At 42.9% G+C, this 17,061-nt stretch overlaps 1 long non-coding RNA gene across 1 annotated transcript; it reads left to right on the top strand.

The window, feature by feature from the left end:
* Window positions 1-15,449: 15,449 nt before the first annotated feature.
* LOC138581876 (uncharacterized) lies at window positions 15,450-16,418 on the top strand. Its single transcript, XR_011304838.1, has 3 exons — window positions 15,450-15,770; window positions 15,908-16,037; window positions 16,160-16,418. It is a non-coding gene; the product is annotated as an uncharacterized lncRNA (long non-coding RNA).
* Window positions 16,419-17,061: the final 643 nt, after the last annotated feature.

Genomic DNA, 17,061 nt, shown 5'->3' with positions numbered 1-17,061 from the left:
ATCAGCCCGCGCTGTAGCTAGTACCCCTGGAAGTGAGTATAGCCCTAACCCGCTAATGTATGCACTAACCCACTAAAGTATACACCAGTTAACAGGGTTCAAACGGGGCAAAATGTGATCTCGAGTTTTACTCACTGCCGGGTAGATAGTTTGATGGCTTTATTATGAGTCTATTTTAAACTTAAGTGTGGGAGTGGGCAGAGCCTACAATGAGTCCTTGTGGTAACTCAGGAAGAACAGACACGCCCTGAGCACTTGTGAGGGGGTTAAAGGCATATAGCCCGATTCTTAGTAAGCACACATGATGCTCTTTTTTTAAGTGCCCAATTGTAAGACATGCTACAGGTTGCAAAGGTGTCCTGCACATTTCCTATGGGCCATGCACCAGTGCAAATCATGCACTGGCTAGCCTTCTTGAATGTCATTAGTATTAGGCGCAGTTCAATCTGCATTTGATAGAAATGTAAAACGACAGCAGTGGCTCACGCCGCATCTCTCCCAGTTAACAAAAAAAAATCCAAGGGAGTTTGAGAAATGATGACTCTTTTGTGAATTAAGTTTTAATCTCCAGCTGCTTACCACAGACATAGGTGGAGTCTTACTGTTTTCATGTATTCCATAGTGCACCTCATTTGTGACTCAGGGTGCACTTCCAAAATGGGGGAAAGCACCAACTTCCACCAAGTGGTTTGTGCAACTGCACAGAGGGATGGGCATCAGTATATGCAGGGCCATCTTAAGTGCTCTTGGGGCCCTATGCACGGACATCCTTGGGGCCCCCATCCACCAAATCAACGATATTAAGTGATCAAGAATATCTGGCCCCCACTGCAATCACAACTCATAGGTTGACATGCTGCCTCAAAGCATTAAAAATAAGGATGTTTTCTCCCTTTAAGTACCCTTACTCTCTTCATTCTTGCTCTAATCAGACTGCTAAACAAGTACCATTTGAAGGCCAACATTATCAATCTACAAAGAGGTTACTTCAGTTCTAGCATAGATACAGGAGACTTTTTATCAATAGAATCCAGGAAGGCATGCAGCCTGTAGTATTAATGCAGGGCTGTATGTAAAAGGTACATGTAACCCAGAATAGACAGATAACTCACATTTTCTGCCTCACAGAACGCAAACGTGCTCAAGCATGGATAGAGCAGACAAATTGGTAGGAAGGAGAGAGCTACACATACCATAGCATGGATAGTGGATGCAGATTAGAAGTGTCAGTATGCAGATAGACTGAGATTATAAGTGGAACATGGCTTTAAAATAGTGTTGCCATTAGAGAGCAAAAGAATAAGGTGCCTGTTGTGTGCGATATATCAATGCTCACTATTATAATGGAAGTAACACTGTAGCCAGTGAAACCATGAGTGAGCCTGTTTTAAAGATCATACCCTGAGGAGAAAATCTCTCTGATGGGCTGACAATTTTGAAAGGTTTAGGGACTGGCAATTTCGAGAGACAAGGCAATACAAGATTAAATTAGATGCCCAGCATTACACAAACTGACTAAAGGGAGAATCTGGGATTTGTACCAGCTCTGCAATGTCTGCATTTGAACACTTTCATTACCAGTTCTTACCATTCACTAAAATAATCTCATTTTATAAAACTAACTTGGAAAGTACTCACAGCTCATTACCAAACAAGACCATTTTTAAAAACAAAATATTATAGGAGGGTGTAACACAGAATGATTCTAGCTTCATTCTCGCCATCATCAAGATATATATATAAGCACCAGCAGACCAATCAGCGTGATTTAACAGATTTAATCTGGGTTGGTCTTTTGTATTTTAAAGCTTTGCATTCTTCCCAAACGCTGTCTTTTCAAATTGGCAGTTATAAACGTGCAGAAAAACCTTTGACTTTTACAAAAATGCAAAGCGTTTCTTGTGTCAAACAAGCAGACTTTAAAATATGCCTGCCCAAGTCCTTCACCATCTGGTCCGCTCCCTTCTGTCTACCACCCCTTCCATTACATAAGAAGAAAGATCAAGTAATGGGCTAAACGATGCTGCCAGCATGCGAGGAGGCAAACTTCACAGAAGACAGTACAATAATGAATGAGATATAAGATGAATATAAGATGATTGATCGGGATCACAGTCCTGTCTGCTGGCAAAGCCAGGATACAAGCATGAATGCTTTGGTTCTAAATGTTCATACTTATTCATCTCTTGGACTAAGAGTTTATGCTCATCATTAGAGGTGATTGCCTAGGCTTTACAGCACCCCATCTGAACAAACCAATTTCTAGACCTTCACCATAAGGATGACATGTTCATATGCAGGTAAATTGATGATAATAGCACATGTTGTGCTGCAAGACCATGTACATATGCAGGTAGGTTTGTAAAGTTCAGACATAGGAAAGGCTCAGCCAGCCTAACAGGAATGTGCTATTCTAATCTTGCATAGGAACACATATCACTGCAATGAGTGCTTAACACACTGAACTAACTTCTGAACCATTGTGGCACTCAATTTACCAGTATCCATGTCGAATTTGGCTAGTGCACATTAACAGCTTATTTCCCACAGGAAAGGAAGAATGCTACAGGAGCTGTACCGCAAGGAACACACAAATGATATATACCACAGTGAACACAGAAAGCAGTACTTGATGAATTGATTGAGGCAGAATGTACTTACCAAAACAGACAGGCAATAGGTTTAGAGCCTGAGCACCATGCAATAGAATATCCTGAAGTGTGCTATTTAAGTCTGGTGAGCAAAGGAACCTTACTTCTTTAGATCAGGCAGCCTTATGGGGCCCCTTCCAAGGTTGGGGCACTGGGAAAGTGCCCCGTTTGTCCTCCCATAAAAAAGTCTCTGAGTATATGCAGATGTGTATCTATGAAAGGCACATTCAGGGGCACTTGGTGAACCTGGGGCTCCCTTTTTCTAGGAAGGCAAGGCCGTGAATTATTTTTTAAATTTGTATTACTGAGTCATATAGCAGTATTTTCGACAACTTCTTTACACAACAGTTAATCAATTAAAAAAACATATCTAAATCATCAGACACAATAAAAAAGAACAAAGAAGCAAGTAGAGAAACATTCCATTAACAATAAATTGCTACCCTCCCAACTAAACTATTTTACATCAGATTATCCAGGGTGCAGACAATTATTTTCCAGAAAAGGGTACAATATATACAAGCTTCATTATTTCTCTTCCTAAAAGTAACCCCGAGAACCTCAGGGTGAATTCTCAACAGTGGGACACATTGGGCCAACACATGCTGGAATGACGCAAGGTCTCCATAGCTGCAAATTCGATATGTGCGAGCAGGTCTAGGGATATTCAACCAAGTGCCTGTGATTTCCTAGGTCTTAACAGAGTTTGTTTTAAGTTTTAAGTAATCCCAGACCACAAATTGACAAATGTATCTACGGACCCCTTCTCGTGCAATGTACTTGATGAACTGTTCGACATTGAGACTAGTTGCACAGTATGCTGTTCACAATAGCAACTGTAAGCACTCATTTTCAGAGCAGTATTAAACCGCGAAAAGGACCAATTGAAAGCAACATCAGAAACCATGAACCGCCGACCATTTCCAATGGAAAGTAGATGGTCAATGGCGTTACCTTGCACACGGTGAGCGTTAGTCCAGCCAGCACTTAGAAAGAGGGAGTTCAAGGTACCCACCTTGGCATTTGCAAGTTGCCAGTGTATCTTCAAAGAAGATAACTGAAGTTGCACCATGCACAATGAAATACCAACTTTAAAGAAGATGGTCTGGACTGGAGTGCGAGTGGGGAGCAGAAAGAGCTTCTTAAGGAGGAGGGCTTCCAGTTTAGCCACTCCCTTGTGATTACCTGGGTGCCAAAGCACTGCTCAATACATTACGATCGGACTGATCTTGGCAATTTAAAGTTTAACAAGGGTCCCGAGAGAGTAGCCTTCTCCAGCACAGGACATTTTACCCAGGGACCTGATGGCTTGGGAGCACCTGAGGCTAATGTGATCCAGGTGTGAGCAGCTCCCACGTCAGCACTCGTCAAAGTGAATGCCCAGGTATTTATACTCCTTGACTACCTCTAGTTTTTCCCCTTCCAAATGCCATGTACTCGTGAGCTTTTAGGCCTGGAGGGTGAAAAACCTGGACTTTTGTTTTCTGGATGTCAATAAAGTGGTCCAGGGAGTCAGAGTACCTCTTTAGCGACTTCAGGGCAGCCTGTAGTCCAAACGGGATTGAATCCAACAGGATACTATCATCCGCGTATCCCATCCATTGGAGGGGAAATGTGCCCAGCTTGGGTGAGATCGATGTAAGATTATATAAGGCATCACCCATATCCGCAAGATATACATTATACAGAAGGGGAGACAGTCTACACCTCTGCTTCATGCCATGGGTTGTAGGGATCCATGCTACAGTACTACCCGATTGATCCAGTCTAATTTTGACCCGAGTGCCAGAATGGAGATGGATGATCATGGCTGGAAGGCCTGCAGGGATATTCCAGGCAGAATGTTTGAGCTTGTACCGATTTACAGAGTCAAACGCCATGCTATAATCGATAAACATAGCATAGACTGTGCAGCTATGAATAGAACAAGCCAGCTGCATTACAGTCTGGAGGGCAAGGCAGATAGTCGTAGTGCTCTAGCCCTTATAAAAGCCCGTTTGGTTGAGGGTAATAACCTTGGCTGACTCCGCCCAGGACCACAATTCATCAAGAAGCATCCCAGCGAAGATTTTTGATGAGGCATCGAGCATTGCCAGGAATCGATAATTACCCGGATTGATGCGTTCCCCCTACTTCCAGATGATATGATGATACTATCACACCAGTCAAGTGCAAGCGACCTGCCAAATGTATCTTTTTTAATGATCGTGTAACAGATGCCGTCAGGTCCTGGGGCATGCAAGGGCTTGCCTTCATTAATGATCTTAAGAATATCATTAGAGGTATGGGTATACTGTCATCTATCCAATGGACCAGAGTAGGCAGGCAGACATACACCCCCCAACCCAAGATACTCACAATGTGCTCCATCCAGGCTATCGTCAGGAAACGAAGGTGCTCACAAGGGGGGTGAAAAGCGTCATCCATCCTCCAAAGTTCTTGAGAATTGTGCGAGGAGGCGAAATGCACCAAATTCCTCGAAAGAGCATACTCAGTGGAATAACGATGTCGCCTTAACCATTTACGGAAAAGGCACTTCACTTTATTCAGCACACAGGGACATACCAAAGGTGCTAAGTGCATTTCCAAAATGAGGCACAGTTCAAGTCGCAGGACTTTCCTGTTGGCCACCAAAATCCTTTCATAAGAATGGCGGTGGGATGACAACAGAGTGTTGGATCTCTGGGGCCTGTTTTTTCTCCACTGCCAAACTGTGTCCTCACTTTCCAACTCACTTAACACTCACGCTGTGCATTCCCTTTACTGGCGTGGAACTACAATGTGTTAATTGTTCCATTGATCCTTGTTAGGTGTGAAAGCATTGCGTACTTCTCTGTGCTGCTTGTGCATGTCCTTGGGGCTCATTTTGAAAACCCCTGTAATTTGACAATGAGGACCTGCGACGTTTGCGTTGTAACGTAGGCAGGTTGCTGCAACCAGATTTTGGTCATTTCTATGGCAGAGTGCAAATGTGCAGGGCATAAAGTGGCGCACACATGTTGCTAATGCTGTAAGCAGCGTTCACAATTACAATTAAATGCTGCTTGACATTCTCGCATGTTAGGCAGCGTTTAAAATAGATCCCTATGGGGTCCACCTGCAAAGGAGCTAATACATAGGTAGTTTGGCCCTACACTGCACTGCTCATGCACTTGTGACATTGAGGTCTCAAAGTATAATTTAAAAGTTATGTTCCTCCAGATGTGTATCCGCATATAACAATATGAACCTTCCAGGTATAAAGCAGCACCAGAATGGATGCTTGCAGATGAGAGTGGAGGCACAACTTTGTGAAACAATGAAAGAACAAGAATCAGTTCCTATGTGGAAATGCTACCAACTAGGTTGTTAAACGCATGGTTATGACATGTATGGACACGAGTACACTTGATAGTGGCACAGCACCTACATTGAAGGAGTCAGTTCTGGATGTAAGTCTTTCTTGCATTGACACCAAGCTGTAAGACTTCCCCCAAAAGTAGACTTGCTCAATCTATGGACAATCTTTTGACATTCAGAAAGAGGACTAAAACTATTCTATTCATACCATCTCTTCCCAGAACGTGAAGTGCATGGATAAAGGCGCATGTCACCATCACACATGTTTATAATCACATTATCAGTTTCCGACATTTGGACTTAGATGATTGGTTTTATAATTGTCTGAAGGGAAAACATACTAGAGAAAGCATGGTTACATGTTTACAACATATTATTATTGTAAAGTCTTGAATGATTTGCAGGGTTGTTGTATTTGATATGCTAATTACCTGCATGGGACCTCCAATGTTAGCACTTATGTATTTTTGGGTCACTTGTGCAATTTTAAACATTCACAAAGCGGAGGGGGAGGGAAGAGTAGAACCTCCTCTCCATTTTGTGAAAAGTTAAACTGCTTGCAAATCACGCTTTGCAGAGAGCGTTTACTAATGCATTTCTGTGGAACCTGCCTTCTTTAGCAGATGCACAATCGGGGCAGATTTGATAGGAATCCATTTGTTTTGCACCTCATGAAAATATCATGCAGGCGTAAAACGAATCACACAGACAAGATGGAGGAGATCAGCATGGCAGAGATCTTATCTTGACTCCATTGCCCTCCTCCACCTTGTCCCTGCAGGAATGGGAGAGAGCTGGAAATGGAGGCATGCTTGTACTAGGCCTCTCTTTTACCTCTCTGTTTTTTCACTGCTCGTCATTGAAATGGAGGGTATAAATACAATTAGTCAAAATATATTAGCACCCAGGGTGGGGGCCGCAGCCAATCAGGTTCTGCGTATCGTGGTCTGAAAACGATAATCTCAGCCCGCGTTTCACAGAACCCGCCGGCTGCCTCCCCACCCCACAGTGCAATCTTAATTCCTTCCCCCTCTTTCCCTCCCTCCTACTTTTTTATATTTCTTTCCTATTTCCCAAACCCACTTACCTGAGTGTTGAAGCAGAGGCACCCACCCTGCCGCCTCACCACCTCTCGCTCTTCCCGGCAGCCATGGTAATGGAAGAGGTGCCCCGCATCCTATTACCATGGCGGCCATCTTAGCAAATGATTGTCATTCATTCAATGGTCAATGAATGAAAATACTTTTTTTTTTTAACACCCCGAGTTACCGCCTATAACTTGGACTCCCGAGCCGTTGCCGCCCCCTAACCCCCTCCCCATTCCAGCCCATGGAACGGGGTGATAACACCATAAGAATGATGGCTTTCCTTCAAATGGAATGTGCATGGATTTGATTTCGTTTTTGAAGTTGAATATTTTTATTCAATTACATTTTTTTAGTGCTAATTATTTATATCATATTTAACACAACGTTTAAAATAGATGCTGTTGCCTTCCATGGCAGGTACAAAAAGTCAACCGCGTATATAAGACCACTAATTTAGTAACTTTGGCCGCATATCTTTTGAACGTTAGCTTGGCTGTTCCAGACCCTTCATATGCCCCGCCACAAATGCTGTTTTGTGAGGTGCCTGAACCCCACCATGTCGGTTTATTATCCTGCTAAATACACTGTATAATGCTGAATTTTTCTTTATACAGCTAGAACAGCAGGCAGTCATGTGAAATATGGAACTTCAAGTAGTAAATAAAGGAATAATGTGCACCAGTAAATGCTTGCAAAACAAGCAAAAACAATGGCACCTGACGAAGTATTGTAGTGTGCTGCCCACACCCCCTCGTGTTCTGCGCAAGAGGTTCCCCAGCGAAACACGGCCGCTAAGAAATAATAACAACACACAATAAATATAATGATATGTTTTCAGAAGCACGACGACAAAGATGACTAACCTTATGATAAAGACATTCACAGAGCGTCACGCAGAAGGCTGCATGTGGCTTGGATGTGAAGACAAATGAGTGCTTTCAGAAAAATAGACCAGGCGCTCACGGGAGGAGGGGAGAAATGAGGGATTGGGGCAACATGGAGAGGCGGATGTTCTAAAAAGTGGAATCATTGCCGGTCACGTCAGCAATGGCGAAGTAATGCACAGATCACTACAATTACTGAAGGAGAGCAACTAAATGGGTCTCCCTTCATTTCAAGAAGCACTTTGTGCTGAGCTAGCACTCATAATGTGTTACTGGCAATGTGTACATCTTCGTGTAGGCCACATATCCATCAGGCTTCATTCATCATGCCTACCTCATGTGCTGTTTTGTGGCTATTTCCTTAAATACTCAGGACGACTGGCCTTTTAACAACAACAGAGATTGAGGCAATGGAGCCTATATGTCTCTTCACCTCTCAATCAGATTTACTGTGGATGTGTTTAATAAACCTTGACATATGATATGATATATTTATTTATATAGCACCTATACACAATGTGTTTCAAAGCGCTTCAAGGCAAGGGAGGGAACAAGGGAAAATACAATGACATTCTGACAGGCCATGAACAGTAAGGATGTGAAATTAACTATCGTACTCGCCCCAACTACATTTCAGATAGTGCAAGAGCTAAGACATAGATAAGGAAGGGAGGGGGAGAGTGGGAAGGAAATGGAAACAGACATGCTGCTACCGTACAAGGCCTGACAATATTTCTGGTAGTGCTGGAGAAAACAAAAGGTGCGAGAGAGGGGTGCAGAAGGGAGGGGAGGAACAAAACAAGCGACTATTGGACTAGGCCTGACGACATTTCAGATAGTGCTGGAGGAGGGGGGGCGGTAAGGGAATGGGGGGAGACAGGCGAGGTTGCTATCATACTAGGTCAGGGGACAATTCTGATAGAGTAAGTACATAGAAGAAAATAAAGGAGGAGGGGAGGAGATAGGAAAAGGGAGAAAGGGATAGGAGGAGAGAACAGAGAGTAAGCAGTCAAAAAGAGTGGAGAAGCAAGAGGGAAGAGAGAACACAATTGCAGAAGTCAGTAGTAACCCATAATGTTGCAAGCCTGGATAGAAGATGAAGATGTGAACAGCATGATTCAGGGCCACCAGGAGAAAGGGTGACGCACTGTGAATCAATGAACTTCATAAAAGACAAATCCAGCATCCACCACAAGACGGTGATGATAATCTAGAATGTATCAGGACAGACTCCTGCAGAAGTGGCTGGAGGGCAGTGGAGGGGGAGCAGGGTAGAAGAATCAAGCAAAACAGGCAACACCTGTGTGCGAGAAGGGGGGGGCACAAGGGAACATCACGGGGGACCAGAGGGGTGGTGATGGCCTGTGGGGACAGAGGGAGTAAACACATGTTGGTGCAGGCTTACCTGAGCAGGGGTTCGGGCATTGGATCCACCTGGTCCGAAAAGGTCCAAACATGAATTGCCCTTTTCTTTGTCTGCCCTTCGCTTCGGATGTCTGGGTGAGAGACGCCCTTGATCTAAGAGTTAAGAATAGGAAGGAAGAGGCAGGGCTAAGAAGGTGGTTGGTGCTTAGGCCACGTGACCAAGATCCACTTGCACCTGCTCCCTGTCTGCCAAGGAAAAGAGGCTGCAGGGCTCCTTAAGTAGGGAAAAAGAGCGGCAACCATGAAGGCACCAGGTGGGCATGGTTTGCTAAGTGGGGAAAGAGAGCGGCAACCAGGAAGGCACCAGGTGGGCGGGGCTTGCTAAGTGGGGAAAGAGAGCGGCAACCAGGAAGGCACATACATTAACTATGTTAAATGAGGAATGTGTTTGTCTGGGAATGTACAGCAATGTAACAACCTTAACATGTTCACATTTTTGGTGAACATTTCAGATGTTCAAGCCATAGATTCAAGAATCGCACAATATTTGCAAAGGCGTATTGTCTTTCATTTATGTGATTCTTAATACATAAAGTTTAAGCAATGGAAATATTCTTGTGTCTGTTTTCTTTTTTTTTTTTTTTTAAATAAATGAGATGTTTGCAAACTCTTCTTCAGGGAAATGTATATGTAATAGTTAAGCATAGTTTATTAAAAGCTCATTCATTGCAATTTTAACCAACACAATGAATATGATATAGAGAACATGCAGACATGTTTTAGATTCACTAATACACCAGTCACCACAGCTGTTATTTAAAATGAATTCATCAAAATATGTGTTTTTTTCATCTCTGAGACCACAATGTTTTAGAGGTTTACTAACATTTTGAAAAATAATCTTAATTACTAAGCATCACCAGGCAGATTGTTTCCTGAGCAAGTGTACATGTTCATTTCTATGTCCCTCTCCTGGCACCTTAGAACCTTTGGCAGTGTTCAATGTTTGTGTTCGACAATTAATACCATACAGTTAATCAAAGCCTACTTCCGTAGCCTGATTTGACCTGATTCTACCTGCAAATCATCTAAAGGGTGTTCTTGGAACTCATCGAAAAGTGCCTTAAGCATTTAGACTCTCACATTATTGTGATCATGAAAGGCCATCTACGTTCTTACCTGTTCACAAATTCATAGAATAATCTTAGTCTTATAAACCTACGTAAATCTGTAAACCAATATTAGTCGTGAAATCATATTACATGTCAGAATGTCTTGACCATGGGTTCATGCTTAATAAAGTAACATTTCTGCTCTGATAAGTATCCCAATGTTAAATATACATAATTGTTCACGTTAGGTAAGGGAAATGGAAAATATATTTCTTTTGGGTGGTCAGCCTTTGGTTTTAAAGACTTAATAGAACAGGTAGGGTTTCAGAGCTGTTTATTAATTCAGTATTTCGGAAAGACATAGAAAGGCATTTTAAGAGTAAGGAGGCTATATAATATAAGTATCTGTCCTATAAATTTCGTAGCCAGACTGTTGATATGCAGGTTTTAGGATGACGCCTTATGTGTCTGGCTAGCTGGTATAAAGGAACATACTGGTGATATGTCCTGGGCGGGGGAATGATGGGATTAGTGTGCCAGAGAGAGTCTTTCAGTTAACATTATATTTCATCGACATCCACCAAAGTCACTCTGCCATTGGGGATATGTCACTCATTTGATTGCTTGAGTCCAACTTTGAGACAGAAAGTAGGAAGTGTATCTTTCTGTAGGTGACGACAGTTGGCAGTTCCACGGAAATATCACTGTGTTTGTCCAGAGTAGACATTAATTCTGCAAAGAGCAACACAATCTTCTGAGGTAATGCCGGAATTGGTTCAGGAGTAGAAGATGTAACAAGGCTCAAATAACTAAAAAAGTTGAGACGTGTGGTATGAATGACAGCAACCCTGCATTTGAAGTTTGTGTTGTGGGGATCAGCAGAGGGTGTAAGGCAGGTGGCCAGAAGAATGACACGTATCGGCTCCTAAGCATGACTTTCATTTTTGCAGCATGTGCATGTAGACATGTGCCAATCAACAAGATGTGTTCAATTTGTACATGAAGGGGCTAATTGGCGTCTTTCTGGCTAACCCTATGTTACTCAAGTGGTCTGTGCTGTAGATGAGACTGATCCGCACATGTTTGGTTCCATATGTTTAACAGATAGTAGGGGGAGGCCTTGTTAGAAAGGGTACTAAAAGTTAACCATATTTCTGGTGTTGGTCCACACGGGACTACTGGACGACAGACCTATATATTCCACGCTCTCAAGAATAACCTGTGAGATATCCCCCTGCAGGGTATGGCTGAAAATGCTACATTAAGCTTTACTGACCAACAGATCCAGGACACCATAAGTGGTCCCTCATTTTTTGACCCTATAGGTGACAATCCCCCATTAGGTGCCACAAATACAGGAGACAACATTCTACGTCTTAAAAAGAAGTGTTTCCGTACTGAACTTCACGCACACTTCTTAAGGGAATATTTAAGGAATAGCATTATCCCTAGTGGACTAATAGTGAGAAACACTCCGTGCCTCTTCCTAGATGACAAAGAATACGTAACAAACTTCAGTTATGTGGCAACTAAATGTAGCCGAGATCTAATGGTATTAACCATTACTACGGCCCAACGCATTGCTACTCAAATTCAAAAAGATTTAGATCTAGAGGAAACAACCTTCATCACCAACATAGCCATTACTAATGCCAAGAACCAGTTAACTGACCTTAACAAGCAGTTCTCGGATTTTAAAACTGCTACTCTCACCAGAAAAACTAAGAAACTTCAGAAAGACATTAAGGAATTTCAACTTGAAATTGTTTACCCGTACATTTCGGATAATTACATCAACAATTTGAACACAGGTCCGGCCCAAGGCATAGGCTCACGGACACAGAAAGGTCGCCGGAATAGAGCAACCTTCTCCGGCTCCAGCAGTGGCTCATCCTCTGACGACCAACCTAGACAACCCCTACCACAGGGCCACCCGCTGCCCAACCCAGCCTTCCCCCCACCATCTTTTTATCCTTTTTTAGGGGGTGGTGGTTTTGGCAACCCCCAGTGGGGTTTTCAACAATGGGGTTTCCCACCACGAGGGGGAGGAAGAAACCAACGTCAACGACGCCGACGACCGAGATACTAAACTCCAATACCGATTCTGAAACAATCCCCATATTCAACCTAGCTGATATTCCACTTTCAACGGCAGAAACATCTGTTCTTAACAAGGGTCTATCATTCGTTCCGACGGGTCCCACAGACTGGTACGATTCCGAAATGGAGATTCGAACCTTCTTACGCAAAGTAAGGCTACGAACTTTCTTTCATGAACATAACTTAGGCACGGAGGAAGACGAGCAAGACTCTGGGCTACATAACCCCTCTTCCTTCACGCCTTCAGATAGCCAAATACCTACTGAAACCCTTACCTTTGAAAGATGCATCCTGAATGACTTTGCTAAATTACAAACCAAAACAACTAAGACCAAACACAACTTAAGTTTACTGGAAAAACAAGCTTTGATGTCACTACAGAAAAATAAAAACATTATCATTAAACCTTCAGATAAAGGTGGTGGCGTGGTCATTATGACCACTGACCAATACAAAGATATGGTATTGGCACTACTTAACGACACAGATAGTTACACTATCCTTCGTAAAGACCCAACACAAGAAATCTGTCAAGAGATCCTAGAAACCGTAAATTTCGCTTTACAACGCGAATGGATCACCAAAAAAGAATCTGAATTTCTAATCAAAACACGAGGAAGAACTCCTTGTTTCTATGCACTTCCAAAAATTCATAAAGATCCCATTAATCCACCAGGCCGCCCGATAGTTTCTGGCTGTGGCTCCATTCTTGAACCACTCTGCAAATTCATTGACTTCTTCCTACAACCTATTAGTATAAATACATCTACCTATCTTAGGGACACTACACATACTATTACCATATTTGAGGGCATAGATTTTGACCCCACCAAACAACTTTTGGTAACTATGGACATCAAGTCCCTGTATACAAGTATACCACAGGAGGAAGCGATCGAATGTATACGGACATGGCTCACTGCCGAGCTCCCAACTGACCGAACTCCCACCAACTTTATCCTTGAACTTATGTCAATAGCACTACGGAAAAACTTTTTTAGCTTTGACAATTTACTGTACCTACAGACAAAAGGTACTGCCATGGGCGCAGCTTTTGCTCCCAGCCTAGCAATCCTATTCATGGCCAAATTCGAACAAGACTTTGTACTTTCCAACATTAACACATGGCAGCCCCAAATTAGCCATTGGTACCGATACATAGATGACGTGATTTTCATATGGACTGGCACCACCCTCCAACTGATGTCCTTCTGGGCCTGGCTCAATACATGTAATATTGACATTCAGTTCACTATCGAGCATAGTGCTTCTGAGATTAAGTTCCTGGATTTGTCGATTCAACAAAAAAATGGCAAACTTATATGTAATTTGTATCGCAAACCTACATCCAGGAACACCTTGTTGCACTACTCTAGCAACCACCCTACTCATGTCAAGGACAACCTCCCATACGGACAGTATCTGCGAATACGCAGAAACTGCACAACACCTGAAGACTTTAACTACCATGCAGACAATCTAACCACCCGCCTAAAAGCACGAGGTTATCCTAAAAAACAGCTTGAGCAAGCCAGGAAAAGGGCACGAAACAGGAATAGAGAAACCCTTCTCGAGTTACAACGTGATACCCAAGACACCAAGGAACATCGTCTTACGTGCGTTGTCACTTTTGGAACCCACACATCACAAATAAAGAAGATTATCAGTAAACACTGGCACATAGCACGCCTTAACCTTCCGGAAGAACCAATTCCCCGATTTGCATATAAAAGAACAAAAAACATTAAGGAACATCTAGTACATTCCCAATTTCAACCAATTAAGAATTCCACACGAACATTAAGACCACTGCAGGGCCATCACCCATGTGGCAACTGCGTGGCCTGCCAATTTACGAAGAAAATGAGCAGTTTCCAAATTGGACAACGCAAATGGCTTCTGAGGGACCTCACAAACTGCAAAAGCCAGAATGTGATTTACTGTATCGAATGCCCCTGTGGACTACGATACATAGGTCAAACAACAAGAGCAGTTAGCATTCGGATCTCGGAACACAGATCTAGAATAAGGTGTAAGAATCTCACATCACCTCTAGTTACACACTACATGGAGGCTAACCACACACCAAACAATCTTTTTTGGTGGGTACTCGAGAAAATCAAGGGGAGCCCCGACATTCAACACAGTCTTCTTAGGAAGGAGTCTAGATGGATACATCGATTAAACACTTACCATCATGGGCTCAATGAAATCTTTCAGCCAGTAATATGACCATTGTGACATATGTCCGCTTCCACGTCCCTGCCCACCACTAATTAGCCTCTCCTCACGCGCATTAGCCCTCACCGACAAACTGCGACAAACTAAGTTTCTGTTGCTCCTTGTTGTTGCTATATATTAAACATACGCACGGAGCTATGCATTCCTCCCCCTTTTCCTCCAGGCTCAGTGTAATACTTTATATGAGGCTGACAGCCACACTTTCCTCACACCGAGGCACACTGCAAATCGATACTCTCTCCCAGCATACCTGAGTGACTCGTTCTCTAGTCACCATGACAACGATCGACTACGCGGCCTCTGCGCACGCGTGATCGTCCCGGCCCCGGCTTCCCTGAGCAGGCAGCCACAGTCTACACACACCCTCGAATCAGATGAGACGGCTGAGACAAGCCTCCAGCCTCTCCCCTTCCCAGCGGATGCCTGCTAAGCCTTACAGCAGCTGAAAAAAGCATTGCAGCGGGTAAGCGTTAAAAGGGTTTCTCTTTCTTTCTCTCCCTCTTTCTGACCTTTTCAACAGGCACGTCTTTTCCTCGCATGCAGCCCTCAACCCTTCATGCCACCGGCTTGCTCCCTACTTAATACTCCTTTTGAAGCCCATACATTTGGCATCTCAACTCATGTAATTGAGCTCTAAACACCCAGACCGGCAGCCGTACTGTGTGTTTTTTGTAAGTTTCGCGTGCACTTGGTATCATTAATACACTTTCGCCTCCGAACACACAGCGCGTACCTTTGGAGTTATCATGGTCCTAGATACTAGCACTATCAGCCACCACGTCAAGTCTCATATATTTTTGTGCATAGGATTTAAACCACTATCCTAATATCCTACGAACAAACGAGTCCTGGTGCTTAGTTGTGTTTTTCTTCTCACACAGGCAACAGCCACCAGCCCAAAGTGAACAACCACATTCCACAATAACGGTGACAGAGGAGAAAATTTACCCATACGGCGCAATCTCTCTACTACTCGGCAAATTAATCCAGGTAGAGCATTTTTCTCTCGCTTTTGCCACATGTAGCTATTTAGCAATTATGTATTAGCACCACACAACCCGGGCACCAGACCCCTGATTTATAGTTTTTTGCTCCTCTCTTTTCCATCATCTTTATACCTTATGTAGGATATCACCAAGACGAGACTGTGACTTTACCTGAGAGTTCTCACTCTTCACATAGACGCCTGGTCCTGTCGCCTGATTTCCCTCCCTGTGTGGCCCACACCCGAACCTCTGGGATCTCAAACACCGGCAGGTAAGCCGACCACCGGTGCCGAGAGTTTCTAAATATTTTTATTTGTATAGCGCCCTAAGTACTAGGGGCCACTACCTCTCTATATCCACCCTTCTGACTCGATATCCATATACTTCCCACAGGGTCCCCAACTAGGAGCCCTGATGAAGGCGGACCTATCGTAATAGAATAACCGCCGAAACGTGACGAAGACAGGGATTCAAACCATACATACATATCCCTGATCGTTTGGAGCCTACATTCCGGTTCCAACCATCAAATCTCACGTTGGCAAGGATAAAAAAGATATCTTGTATCAAAGACCCTGCAGCATTAATTGCTTGAAACTAACAATTGCAAAAAGGGACTATCATTGAACAATACCTAGAAATTGGGCCATGATACTCGTTTATTTACTGAACCAGTATCACATGTATGTCTTATTTGCACTCTTCTTTATGATTTAATCATTATAATGTAAAGAAATGAATATTAATCCAATGTTCTTTGTGTTTTTTGTTTTTTATTGTGTCAAAACACTTATGCACATTGTAATCTCTTTCTACAAAAAAACGTTGCTTCCTAAATGTATTATGTGGATGTATTTGTATTTTGTTCTATTTTTTGGTTGAGATTATAACTTTGTTGACTTCCGATTATGTGTTCTGGTTTTCTTTAAATATATGTTTTTGATGTCCTCGGAGGTAGAAAGTGAATGTCTTGCACTTTTTCCTTAATTATATGAGTTACCTTTTATTTTATTTCTCAAACACTGGAAGCACCACCGTAATGTTTGTCCTTTGAAACACACAGCTACTTTATTATTTGGGTGGTTATATAAGAACAGCGGTAGATTCATACTTTAGGATTTCCACAATTTGGAAACCTCTCAGAGATATTAATTCATTATTTGAAACAAAAAGAAAAAAAGAAATAATATGAAAATAATTATTAGCAAGGGTACATTTTTTCTGTTTAGTGGTTCCATATGTTTAGCAGGCAAGACATCAAGACAAACACACACACACATTGGCCAGATCAGCTA

Source organism: Ambystoma mexicanum, chromosome 3q, assembly GCF_040938575.1.
Source record: "Ambystoma mexicanum isolate Mex_15411 chromosome 3q, UKY_AmexF1_1, whole genome shotgun sequence".
Taxonomy (NCBI): Eukaryota; Metazoa; Chordata; class Amphibia; order Caudata; family Ambystomatidae; genus Ambystoma; species Ambystoma mexicanum.
Note: the sequence above shows the minus strand (reverse complement) of the source record. Positions and strands in the feature narration are given on the sequence as shown.